At 35.9% G+C, this 14,073-nt stretch overlaps 1 pseudogene; it reads right to left on the reverse strand.

Annotated features, from left to right (window-relative positions):
• Positions 1–2,005: 2,005 nt before the first annotated feature.
• Positions 2,006–11,961, reverse strand: LOC118575908 (annotated as a pseudogene).
• Positions 11,962–14,073: the final 2,112 nt, after the last annotated feature.

Raw genomic sequence — 14,073 nt, forward strand, 5'->3', positions numbered from 1 at the left:
TATGGTGGAGAAGATTTGGACTAAGGGGAACTCTCTTCAACTGCTGGTGGGAATGTAAGCTTGTACAGCCACTTTAGAAATCAATATGGTGCTTTCTTCAAATATTGGGTATCCATCTACCACAAGACCCAGTGTTACCACTCTTGGGCATATACCCAAGGAATGCTCAATCATACCACAAGGGCATTTACTCAGTTATGTTCATATGAGCAATGTTTGTGATAGCCAGAACATGGAAACAACCTAGATGCCCTTCAACTGAAGAATGGATAAAGAAAATGTGGTACATATTCACAATGGCATACTACTCAGCAGAGAAAATCAATGACATCTTGAGGTTTGCAGGGAAATGGATGGATCTAGAAAAAATCATCCTGAGTGAGGTAACCCAGACTCAGAAAGTCAAACATGGTATGTACTCACTCATAGGAGGATACTAGATGTAAAACAAAGATGACTAGATTGCTACACAACTCCAGGGAGGCTACCTAGAATAGGGGACCTTAAGAAAGACACCAGGATCACCCAATGACAGAGAAATGGATGAGATATTCATGAACAACCTGGACATGGATGGGGTAATGAAGGGTAAGTTTCAAGGGAAAGAGAGCTTAGGGGAGAGGAAGATTCAAGCTGGATCAAGAACATAAAGGGAGAACAAGAAATAAGAGAGCATGATAAATGAAGACCACTTGAGAACAGGAAGAAGAAAAGTGCTAGAGAGGTCTCTAGAAATCCACAATGATAATCCACTGCAGACTACAGGCAATGTTTGAGAGAAAGCCTGATATGACCTAGTCTGTTGATCAGATGGCTAAACACCCTAACTGTTGTGCTGGAACTCTCATCCAATAACTGATGGAAGTGGATGTAGAGATCCTTGGCCTGGTCCCAGGTAGAAATCCATTAGTCCAATTGTCAGGAAAGAGGAGTGACTGTAAGAGTGTGAATTGTTGAGATCAAGATTGGAAAAAGTACAAGGGCAAATAGGCAAACTAAAGGAAAAACATGAATTATGAACCAAAAGATGTGGAGCCCCCAACTGGGTAAGGCCCTCTGGATAAGTGAGCCAACTGAATAGCTTGAACTGTTTGGGAGGCACCTAGGCAGTGGGTCCTGGACCTGTCCTTAGTGCATGAGCTGGCTGTTTGGAACCTTGGGCTTACACAGGGACACTTTGCTCAGCCTGGAAGGAGGGGACTGGACCTGCCTGGACTGAATCTAACAGGTTGAATTGAATCTCCAGGGGAGTATTGACCCTGGAGGAGATGGGAATGGAGGGGAGGTGATGGGGGGATATGAGGGTGGGGACAGGAGGGCAGAGGTCATGGGAACCCATGGCTGAAATGTAAAATTAAAACACAAATATAATAAATTTAAAAAGGAGAAAGAAATATATTTAAAAAGGCTTTTGATAATGTTATCACTTTGCAAACTAACAATACAGTGTTATCATCAGCTAGGAGATATTCAATAGCATTAAAAATTAAGACATGAAATGTCTTCCTTTTGTTCAAGCTTCAAATGAAGTTAGAAAGCATTTAGCATCCTGACTTTGGTCTATACCCTTACATAGAACATAATTTAATTACTTTTTGTAGTTTTCATTACAACCCTGGGTCATATAAGAATGATATTATAAGTAAATCGTTTCTGTATATCCACTCTACATGTCATTATTTTTTGGAATTTAAAAATAACACATAATTTGTAGAGGATAAATGAAGTCAAATGAAATAATGCAATATTTTCCATGACATTCCCAGATACCACACAATTCAATAAAAAATAATAAAAAGTAGAATTAAGTAAGTAGAAATGTCTTATTAAAATGTTATATCCAACAGAACTGAAATCCAGATTTTGTGTTCAACCTTTATTTTGCATTTTATTTTGTACATTTTTCATAAGATTAAAATTCTTACTTTGACATATTATTTGGTTAGCAGAAAGTATGCTTGTAATATTGTAGACATGTCTCATATAGGAAATAAATTACTAATATTTAATGGATATTTTAAGTTTTAGAATGTCATTTCCTGATCTTACACAAAGAATTTATCTGTGGTTTGAACAAAATAATGTAGCACTTTGGGGCAAATATGCAAAAAAGCAGCCCTGCACTTGAGGCCAAGATACAGAAAATCTCCACAGCTACTGTAGCCTTGCCCTTGGTGCTTTGGTAGACAGGAAGGAAGGTGATCCAGACACTGCAGAACACCATCATGCTGAATGTCAGGAACTTGGCTTCATTGAATGTGTCCGGCAGATTTCTGGCCAGGAAAGCTACTGTGAAGCTTGCCAGGGAAAGGGAGCCCAAATATCCCAGGACACAATAGAAGGCAATAACTGAATATTTGTTGAAGACAATCAAAATATGACCATGTTCAGTGTGTACATCAGCATCAACAAATGGAGGAGAAGTTCCTAGCCAGATTCCACAGATAATCAATTGGATCATGGTACAGATGGCAATAACAATGTTAGGTGCACCTAATGCCAGCAGCCATCTCTTTCTTCTATCTGGAACAGTGATCTTGAATGCTAGTACCACAGTATTTGTCTTAGCCAAGACAGAAGATGTTGCCATAGTGAAGAAAACTTCAAATGTGGTCTGTTGCAAGATACAGGTGACCATATGGTGATGGCCAATATAGAGCAAGGGACAGAGAAAACAAAATATGAGGGAGATGAGTAGTACATATCTGAGAACTTGGTTATTGGCCTTGACTATGGGAGTATCTTGATGCTTCAAAAAGATAGCGAGTACAAGAGCTGTAAGAGAAGAGAAACACAGAGCCAAGCCAGCCAGAGACATTCCCAGGGGATCCTCAAATGCCAGAAATGTGACAACCTTTTTGAGGCAGTGAGTTCGTTTTGTGTTGGCATACTGGTCATCTGGACACTTCACAAAATGATCCATGTCTATTATAGGAAAGGACACATTTTCAGATTTAATCTTTCCCTAGTATTTATGAAACATGTTTTAGGAAGTCATACCTAAACTACATTTACCTTTTTTGTATATGATAATTAAATATGTTTGATGAACAGGATTTTTTTCTTACTTTATTGCTTTTCATGATAATGAAAAAGTATTGTTTGTATTTATTTAATTACCCCAAAAATTTTTAGTATTTTTACAAAACAATGACATACTTCCACATGATGTTGAGGTAGCCACAGAAACCTCCATTTCATTGGGTAATTCATGGAAACACAGTAGTTACTCATAGTTTGGAGGACTATGCCAAACAATAACTGAGAATGAGCTCCTTCCTTGCATGTTATAATCTGTTTATCAGCAGTAATTAGGTCCCACATGAAAATGTTCTCATGTGTGTCATTTAACATAGAAGCCTTACCCACTCCATATCATGGAAGGAACCCATCAACCCTATTATTAAACCAAAACAATTACTAACAATGTCCAAAATATTTGCTAATGCATATTAGAACAGTACTTTCTCCTAATCAAGGCAACTTGTCTTTGACACAGAGACCACTAGAGAAAAATCATAAACAGTGAAAATTTAGAGTTGTGGTGCTCAGTCTAATGAACACATTTATAATAATACTCCCTCAACTATATATCTGGAAAAGTTGCAGAACAGGGGGATGAAAATCTTGTAGGAGCTAGGGTATCAGGCAGTTGATGTGAGTAGGTGTCTCAGAGAAATGTCACAAGCTACAGCCATAAAGACTTAGTAACATTTCTGTTTAAACATTGGTTAAACAAGGACAAAAAATAGACGTGGCAAAGTGAATGGCAGAAAAACAATCAGACCCCAAACCCTACACAGACAACTACAGACAGCTAAGGTCTGTTGAGCATGGGGAAAATTGTCTTCCCCAGATTATGGCACACAAACAGATAATCTTCAGATAAAAACTGGCCTATTTAAAAAACATACAAGTAGTACTATAAAGACTAAACAGTTTGTATTTAGAAGTATATATGTATATACATAAAATGTATGCACATGTCAACAGTTAATAAGAAAAGTGTCAATAAATTTTAAAGAGAGCAAAAAGGGATATGTGGGAGGATTTGGATAAATTGTGGGGAAGAGGAAATGATGTAACTCTGTCCTAATCTCAAAAATAAGAAGAAAAAGGTCTCAATTTGATTATTTCCTGGCATCTATTCTTCCTGGGTGGCTATGCTTCTTCTTGTTCTAGAGATTACAGGTGTGCTGTTATGTCACTAGTGTGAGAATTCTCCAACTTCTTTATGTGGGCATTTAGTTTTATGAATTTCCCTCTTAGCACTGCTTTCATAGTGTCCCATAAGTTTGGGTAAGTGTTGCATTCCTTTTCATTGATCTCTAGGAAGTCTTTAATTTCTTTCTTTATTTCTCTCTTGACCCATTGGTGATTCAGTTGAGCATTATTCAGTTTACATGAGATTGTAGGCTTTCTGTAGTTTTTTTGGTTGTTGTTCTTATTGTTGTTGTTGTTGTTGAAATCTAACTTTAAACCATGGTTTTCTGAAATAACACAGGAAATTATTCCATTTTTTTGTATCTGTTGAGATTTGCTTTGTGGCCATGTATGTGGTAGATTTGAGAGAAACTCAATGTGATACCACTAAAATCAGTAACAAGGAGAGGCTGTCCACTCTCCCCATACTTATTCAATATAGTACTAGAAGTTCTAGCCAGAGCAATAAGACCACATATGGAGATCAAGGGGATAGTAATTGGAAAGGAAGAAGTCAAGCTTTTGGTATTTGCATATGATATGATAGTATAAATGAGTGATCCCAAAAATTTGACCAAGGAACTGATACAACTTATAAACACCTTCAGCAACATAGCTGGAAAAAAGATTAACTCAAAAAATCAGTAGCCCTCCTATATTCAATTCACAAACAGGCTGAAAAGTAAATCAGAGGTACATCACAATTTACAATAACCACAAATGATATAAAATACCTTGGGGTTACTCTAATTAAGCAAGTGAAGGACTTTTATGACAAGAACTTTAAGTCCCTGAAATAAGAAATTGGAGAAGATGTCAGAAAATGGAAAGATCTCCCATGCTCATGGATAGGCAGGAATAACATGGAAAAATGGTGATCTTACCAAAAGCAATCTACAGACTCAACACAATCCCCATCAAAATCCCAACACAATTCTGCACAGACTTGGACAGAATAATACTCAACTTCACATGGAAAAACAAAAAACCCAGGATAGTCAAAAGTTTCCTGTACAATAAAACAACCTCTGGAGGCATCATGACCTCAAGCTCTATTATAGAGCTACCTTAATATAAACAGCTTGGTACTGGCATAAAACTGACATGTAGAGCAAAGGAATACAATTGAAGACCCTGACATTAATCCACATACCTATGAACATATAATTTTTGACAAAGAAGCCAAAACTGTACAATGGACAAAAGAAAGCATCTTCAACCAACGGTGCTGGCATAACTGGATGTCAATGTGTAGAAGACTGCAAATAGGTCCATATCTGTCTCCACCATGCACAAAACTTAATTCTATTTGGATCAAAGACTTAAACATAAATCCAGTTACTCTGAACCAGATAGAATAGAAAGTAGGAACTTTTCTTTAACGCATTGACACTGGAGATCATTTCCTAAATATAACACTAGTAGCACAGACCCTGAGAGAAACAAATAATCAATGGGTCCTCTTGAAACTGAGAAGCCTTTATAGAGCAATGGACATGGTCAACAAGACAAATCAACAGCCTACATAATGTTAAAAGATCTTCACCAACCCTGCATGTGACAGAGGTCTGATATCCTGAATATATAAAGAACTCAAGAAATTAAGAATCAAAATGCCCAACTGTCCAATTAAGAAATGGGCTATAGAACTAAACAGAGAATTCTCAACAGAGGAAGCTCAAATGACTGAAAGATATTTAAGAAATTGCTCAACATCCCTAATTACATGGGAAATGCAAATCAAAATGACTCTCAGACACCACCTTACACCTGTCAGAATGGCTAAGATCAAAATGACTGAATACATTTTCTTCTTGAGAGGATATGGAGCAAGAGGATCTCTCCTCCACTGCTGGTGGGAATTCAAACTTGTACAGCCACTTTCGAAATCAATATAGGGCTTCCTTAGAAAACTGGATATCCATCTCCCCCAAGACCCAGATACACTACCTTTAGGCATATACCCAAGGAATCCTCAATCATACCACAGGGGTATTTGCTCAGTTATGTTCATATCAGCATTGTTTGTGATAGCCAGAACCTGGAAACAACCTAGATGCCCTTCAACTGAAGAACAGATAAAGAAAATATGGTACATGTACACAATGGAGTACTACTCAGCAGAGAAAAATAACAGCATCATGAGATTTGCAGGGAAATGGATGGATCTAGAAAAAATCATCCTGAGTGAGGTAACCCAGACTCAGAAAGACAAACATGGTTTGTACTCACTCATAGGTGGATACTAGATGTAAAACAAAGGATGATTAGACTGCTATTCACAACTCCAGGGAGGCTACCTAGTAAAGAGGACTTTAGAAAGACTCAGGGATCACCCAACAACAGAGAAACGAATGAAATTTACATGAGCAAACTGTTGGTGAGGTGGGCAATGAAGAGCAAGTTTCAAAGGAAAGAGATATTAGGGGAGAGGAGATCCCAGCTGGACCAAGAACATAGAGGCAAGAACAAGGAAAGATAGACTATGATAAATGAAGACCACATGAGAACAGGAAGCAGCAAAGTGCTAGCGTGGTCCCCAGAAATCCACAAATATACCTCTACTGTAAAGTACTGGCAATGGTGGATAGAAAGCTGGAACTGGCCTACTCAGGTTATTGTATGGCCAAACACCCTAACTGTCTTTCTAGAAATCTCATCCAATGACTGATGGAAGCAGATGCAGATATGCATGGCCATGCCCTAGGTGGAGCTCCAGGAGTTCAATCATCCAGAAAGAGGAGGGATTTTATGAGGGAGAATTGTTAAGACCATGATTGGAAAAAGCACAGGGATTAATAGCCAACTAGTTGTAACACATGAACTATTAACCAATAGCTGAGGAGCCCCCAACTGGATCAGGCCCTCTGGATAAGTGAGACAGTTGAAATGTTTGGGAGGTCTCCAGACAGTGGGACTAGGAATTGTCCTTAGAACACGAGCTGGCTGTTTGGAGCCTGGGGTCTATGCAGGGACACTTTGCTCAGCCTGGTTAAATGGATGAGGAGACTGGACCTGCCTCAACTGAATCTACCAAGCTGAACTGAATCTCTACGGGAGTCCTTGCCCTGGAAGAGATGGGAATGGGGGGGTTAGTTGAGGGCAGAGTGGGGGGGGCCAATAAGGGAGGACAGGGAAACCCATGGCTGTTATGTAAAATTAAATTAAATTATAAAGTAAAAATAAAAGGCAGCATTCATTTTACATAAAAAAATTAAAAAAGTAAAGAAGCACACACACACACGCACACGCATATGCACACACACACATGCACACCCACACATACACATACACAAAGCCAGCACTGATAATGCCTATGAAATCAGAGATACATGAACAAATTATTCCCCATACTCTCTACATGCTAAGGTATCACAAATATTTTTATGTTTCACTGTTTGATATTTTCTTGGGCACATTATCCAGAAATTTTACTAATTTCTATAATATTTGAGAGTTCAATGCACCCAAGGTTTCAGTATTTACTGTTTAAAACATCAAAATCAAATTCTATACCTCAAGGGCATAATTACAAAACAGTTCTGGATGAGTCAGAGAACTTCTTTCCACTTGTATCTTTGTAATTTATACCACAGTGGATTCACTTTTCTTTCAAATGAATTGACCTAACAGACCAAGCTGAAAAGTGATGATGATGATGCCATTCCAGTTTGAGTCCATCCAACAGAAAGTTTACATTCCATTTTAGTTGTTCAGTCCTCTCTGATTTTGCTAAGCTAAGTCATCTAAAGTGGTGAGTAGAAGTATTCAAATGCTTCAATTTTTATATTTATTTGAAATTAGGTAAATCATTTTGTATATATTTATTTTTATCAAAAATATATTCTTTTCTGATGCAATACTCTCTGACCACTGCTTCCCTTTCCTCTATTCCTCCCATGATTTTTTAAGTAGGACCAAGGGAAATTTAATAAAATTGAGTGTAGTATCTTTGTGTTCAACTGACACAAAAGTCAATAAATTTGAGTTTTGATTTAATGTATATGTTATTGTTTCATTTGAATCAATACATTTTTTTTGCATTATCCAATTGAAGTGCTTTATTTTCTAACATTAGTCATTGTGTGTTATAACCAAATACACTTATAATTATAATATATTTTTTAAAAACCTGCAATGCTTCTTCACAATCCCATGTTCAAATCATATAGAATTATGTCTACCTATTTCATGCTCTAAATGAAAAAGCTAGTTAACTTTTTAGATATTTTTTCTCACTACAACATTAATTAATTCCATCCTTCAAGATCTGGTACACTATGAAAATATAGTTTTCAATGTTTCTGTACTACAATGTAGATTCCACTACTTACTTATTTAAAAGGCATTGTGAATTATTTGTTGTGAACATTATAGTAAAATATTTAACACAGAGTTCAATATGATTGAATCCAAACTAAGCCATGATAATAGAGTAGGAATTGAAATACAAACTACCAATGATAGAACTGATCTCCTATAACACACAGTACAAAAATGAACATTTCTATAACATGGTAGAATATCCCTGAACATCCATCCACTCCTTGTTAGAAACTCAGGGTTACTGGAAATAAAAAGATGCATAAAATATAAGTCTTAAATAAACAGAAAAAGATGACTATTAAAAATGCTGAATAGTAGGGTGTTGATAATTTGCAATAGTAATCTTTATTACTCTAAAGTCATATCCAGGAGAAAATGTTCATGGGGTCTAGACTGATCAGATAAAATGTAGTTAAAAAGACAAGAGAATGTAGTATTACAAATAGCAATGTTATTTATGCATTCAATTTCATAATAAAATTTATCCTTTCTTTTTCTTCAAAGGAATCTTTGAGAACTAAATAAATATGGGGGGAAATAAAATGTATGTTGATTATTTTGGTAAATCATATCCTTACTTGTCATGTTGGAAATTTCATTTTTTGGACAGGGATCACAAACAAAACAGCAGACAGCTTTTCCCTCCTGAGGGGACTTTCTGTGTCCAGGACTGCAGGGACTACTTCATAGGGAGGGTGGAGTCTGAGAAAAATCAGATATATTTTAAATACAATGATTTAATATAAGTTGCAAAAGCTGCAGTGATTCACAACTAGGAGCCACTGAAAGTTCTATTATAGTCATGTATCATAAAGTAAAATTCCATTGTTTCAAGATAAATATTATGAATTTATGATTATTTATAAATTATGGAACATACAATAGAGGATAGAGAGGAGTCAGGGAGAGAGAGAGAGGCAGAGAGAGACAGAGAGGATGTGAGTCAATAAATGAGTAATTGTTAAAATGTGTTACCCCAATGATGAAACATGCTATTTTATAGTATTTGTGCTACAGGTAAATCATTTGAGTTAAGACCCAATTACCTGTCTAAAATCTGTGGCCCACTCTGTCATTTCATCAGATATGTACAATTGTGGATCATTTGAAGAATGTCCAGAAAACTTTCCTATTTTCACTTTAATTCCACAGGATTGTTTAAAATCTGTGACATAGAAAATGTCATATTCTGTACCCTGTTTTGCCTCCTGGTTCATGGTCACTATGTCTCCAGCAGGATATACAAATTGTATGTACTTCAGCAAAGAAAACATCTAAAACACATTTGTTATTTTAATTTCAACTATGGCTACAAAGTCAGACAGAAAATATAAAATATTTAATGCTTATAATTTTCATAGCCTCCTATAAAAAGTAACTGTATTTAAAAGCACTCAGTAGTAAATAAAAGAAATTATATATAGACGTATATTTTCACTACACTTTAGATTTAAAATTTTATCATTGGTGATACTCTAAAACACACCACAAATTATAAGCTTTTAGAGTAGAGACATTTTCTATATTTCTTCCCAGCAACATAGTTATTTGATCATAACCTTGGGAATTGTTTCCTTAATAGATCAAAAAGTGGGAGCAATACTATTATCATCTGTAAACTCTATTTTAAAATGTTGAGCAACTTTTTGATCATATAAAAGAAATGTCATTTAAAAATTTCATGAAAAATATTCTTCTTCCCAATGTTAAAAACATAAGACTCATGTGTGTGCTTACAATATTCTGAAAAAAATGTCTTCATTTAGATTGTAAAATGCTAAATTGTATGCCTGTAATAGCTGTATCATAATTATGATGCTAACATGATATTCATCACATGTAGTGAAAGAGTCCAGAAATATATGCACCTGGGAGAAAGGTATGTAGTTTGCATGGATTTAGAAAACTGTAGTTCCAATTAAGAATGTCATCTCTATGACATACAGAACTCTCAATGAATGACTAATTACCTGCCAAGAGTCAAATTCCAGCCCTTTCCCACGATGTTCTGACCATGTGTCTACTTGTCGCTGAAGTATCTCATGGAGCGAGTGTGCCACAGCATACACAGAATTATAGCAAGTTATAACTTGTACCACTCATGGACATTCCAAACTGATGCCTAAATAACCACTTCAATAAAGTTGTGGCAGAACAACTCTTCAGTTTCTTACAATTAGATGATGGCAAAGAACACTTAAAATAAATCCACCATAGTTTAGCAAATGAAATTTCCTTACTGTAATTTGAAGGGTGCACTGTCTGCATAAATTGTTTAAAATCAGACATCTCAGAATTCTGATGTGAAAAAATTAGAGTACCATAGAAGGAGTCAAGCAAGAAATCTCCTGTAACTGTCATCTTGTCAAATTGCGATACACTAACCCAGATTCTATTAATTTTTAAAAATTTCCATGCTATAAAGTGTATTTGTAGAGTAGAGTCATTGTCTCCATAAACAATCACAACTTTTGCTGATTATTTCATAATCTGCTCATTATACTGGTTAGCCTTTTCAAAGTATGAAATATCATCATTTGTGATAAAACTCACAAATGCTAAACAGACAATATTCCTTTGCATCTCTTCTCTCAATTCAGAAAGAAATTGAATTACACAGTCTTCATTTGAAATGATCACTCCTACCCAGTTCCATCTAAAGTGAACCAGTAGGGACACCATGGCTAGTGGTAGAGATGTGTCCTTGGAAGACATCTGGTAGAGATAAGGAAATTGTTCATGGGCACTCAGGAGAGGTTGAAAATCTCCATAGTAGATCTGAAGGACATAGAACATAAGCACAGTGAGAGTAAGATAGAAGGAATAATGCTTGGTCTAAGACCTAAGTGTAGTGAGTAAATACTGGGGGTGTTAGAAAGTGTGAATTCCTCACATCATTATAAAATCATATCCAATTTCTTGTGGTTGTTGCAAAACTACAAGTAAATTATCTTTTCTAGTAAAATGTTTCATACTTCTGTGCCTTTCATTCCTATTTTTGATAAAGTTGTTATATTTCCTTCAGAAAGTATCTGAGCATTTTTCCTTGATGGAACAGAATACATAAAAACCAAGTCTCTACCTCATAATATTTTTGATTCTCAGAAAGTCAATTTTAAGGAGATATGACTTATTAAATTATACAAGTTGACTTACCTCTGGAGTTCTGGACATGTACAGGAATGGCCCAAGTGTTGCAGAAGCTTCCCACATGGGTCCTGTAAGTACGAGTAAATATTTTCTCTGATTTTTACAGTAGTAGTTAGGAAAATTTTCACTTCTTTTTTTAGTATAACCAGATTTTCTTTTGTCAGCAACCAGGTTACATTTGATGTCAACTAGCAGAGAAATGTTTGGTAAAATATGAGGGTTCCTATTGATTTCTTCCATGGCAAAATAAAGAGAGAAAAACAAGTGGATGTTCTTAGGTGTTAACCTGAAAACAGAGCACACTATTCATGAGAGATTAGGTTCTAAACATGGCAATTTTATATTACACTCAATGGGAGAATAGCACTGAATTCTTGTTTTTGGACCCATTGCTATGGTGACAAGAGTCCTATATTTTGATGTGTGAGAATGTGAGTCCTGTGGGAGAATATTAAGTTTCATAAAATTTTTTCTTTGTGGGGAGGGGATTTCATATCAGTGAGATTTTCCTTGTACTTTGAAGTTTCCTATAGTTCCATCCTATTATCTGCAATCTTTGTAAAATGTAAAAATGCCCTTCAGACGCTAGAAAAGATTGTACTGGCTAATGTTGAAACTGCTTATGCCTTCATTGTATACTTCTAACATTTAACATATGTGAAAAATAAATTTGTATTATCTGCTATCTAGAATGCTATGCATTTATCTAGAGGTAGAGCTGGACAATGACATGATTTTGTTGAGGGAATGAAGACTAGGTAAGCAAATCTGCCTGTGTCAAATTCTTTGAAATGCCTGAGGGATTCATAGGTAATGAACATAGCACAATACTTCTTATCCTTCCTCTTTCCTTTCACATACTTTCTTTTTTTAATGTTCTTATTGAGGATGTTCAATATTTAGTGATATAAGACTGTATATCACTATACCTGCTTCCCAGTGAGGGATGAGCTCCCCTTCTCTTCATATGTACCCTGATGTTGTAGTGATCGCCTTTCAACCTATATGTTTAGGTTTGTATTACAGAACTGACCTTGGCTTCAGTTGGTGTGGTTTAGATTTGTCCTGATATGTCCTCTGTAGTATACTTACTTCAGCTTCTCTCTTTCATTTAAAGTGTTTTGATTGGATGTAACAGTTTTGATATAGTTTTATAGAGTTTGAGCTTATTTAAAGTAACATCTTATTTCAGTGTTGTTTCCGACAAGCTAAAGTTTATGTGAGAAGAGGCCACACTCAGTTAAGAGAGTATGTCCCTGATTATTGCCGTGTGTAGGTCTGTGGGACATTTTCTTAATTAGTCATGTTGGGGAGGCCAAACCCTTATGGTTGTGCCATCCCTAGACTTGTGTCCGGATCTATATCAAGCAGGCTGGAACAAACCATGGAAAGGAAATCCAGTAAGCAGCACTCTTTCCATGGGCCTCTTCACACATTCTCTCTCCAGGTTCTCTCTGTTTGAGTTCTTGTCCTGACTTTAATTTCCTATCGTGAACAGAGATATGGAACTGTAGAAGCAAATATACTTCTTTCCCCTTAACTTTCTTTGTGGGTGTGATATTCATTGCAGCAATTAGAAGTCTAAGTAAGACAAGTCAGATATCTGCATCTTGAAGTAGATCTATACAAGCTTCCAAAAAGAACGGACGCACTGACTTCATAGTGCAAGATCAACATCCTATAATCAATGGATGAGTCTTCCAATAGTCTGCATTCTGTTGTACCATAAGCTATTCATTTTTATTGACGTGTCCATACTGAATATATCGGATAAAAATTTCAAGTACATTTGATTTACATTACCCTGATTGAGTGTGGATCCTTTCCGCATTTTCCTGCCTGCCACTGTTGTCCCAATGATGATGTTCTTTAACCATATAAATCTATTTTTATGAGGTCTCATTTAATGTTGTTTGGTTTTTTGTTTTTGGTTTTTGGTTACATATCCTATCAGCTGTTTCTGTTCAGAAAAAACAACAAAACAAAAACACCTTTACCATAACCCATGAGTTCAAGATTATACCCCAGTTTTCTCTTGAAAGAGATCCAAATATTACAGTCTTACAGTGTTGTTCACCCAGAGTTGAGTTTGTGCTTAGGATAGATATGGATAAATATGTTTCTTTTTCCATGTTGCTATCCTATCAGCTTAGACCAGGCACCACATAGATAAAGATTGTATTAGCTTTTCCAACTGATTTCCTTGGTTTTATTATCTTACGTAGATGTCCATTAGGTGTGATGTTTTTATCTGGAGCGCTCAAAATTTTGTTCTATTATAATCAACATTGTGCTTTTGTGACCAAGATCAATTTCTGTATTTATACTACACCTTCTGTAGTACTCTTGTGAGACCATAGTGATATTACCAGTAATTATTTTATTATTTAGAGT

The sequence above is a fragment of the Onychomys torridus genome, unplaced genomic scaffold (genome assembly GCF_903995425.1).
Source record: "Onychomys torridus unplaced genomic scaffold, mOncTor1.1, whole genome shotgun sequence".
Classification (NCBI taxonomy): domain Eukaryota; kingdom Metazoa; phylum Chordata; class Mammalia; order Rodentia; family Cricetidae; genus Onychomys; species Onychomys torridus.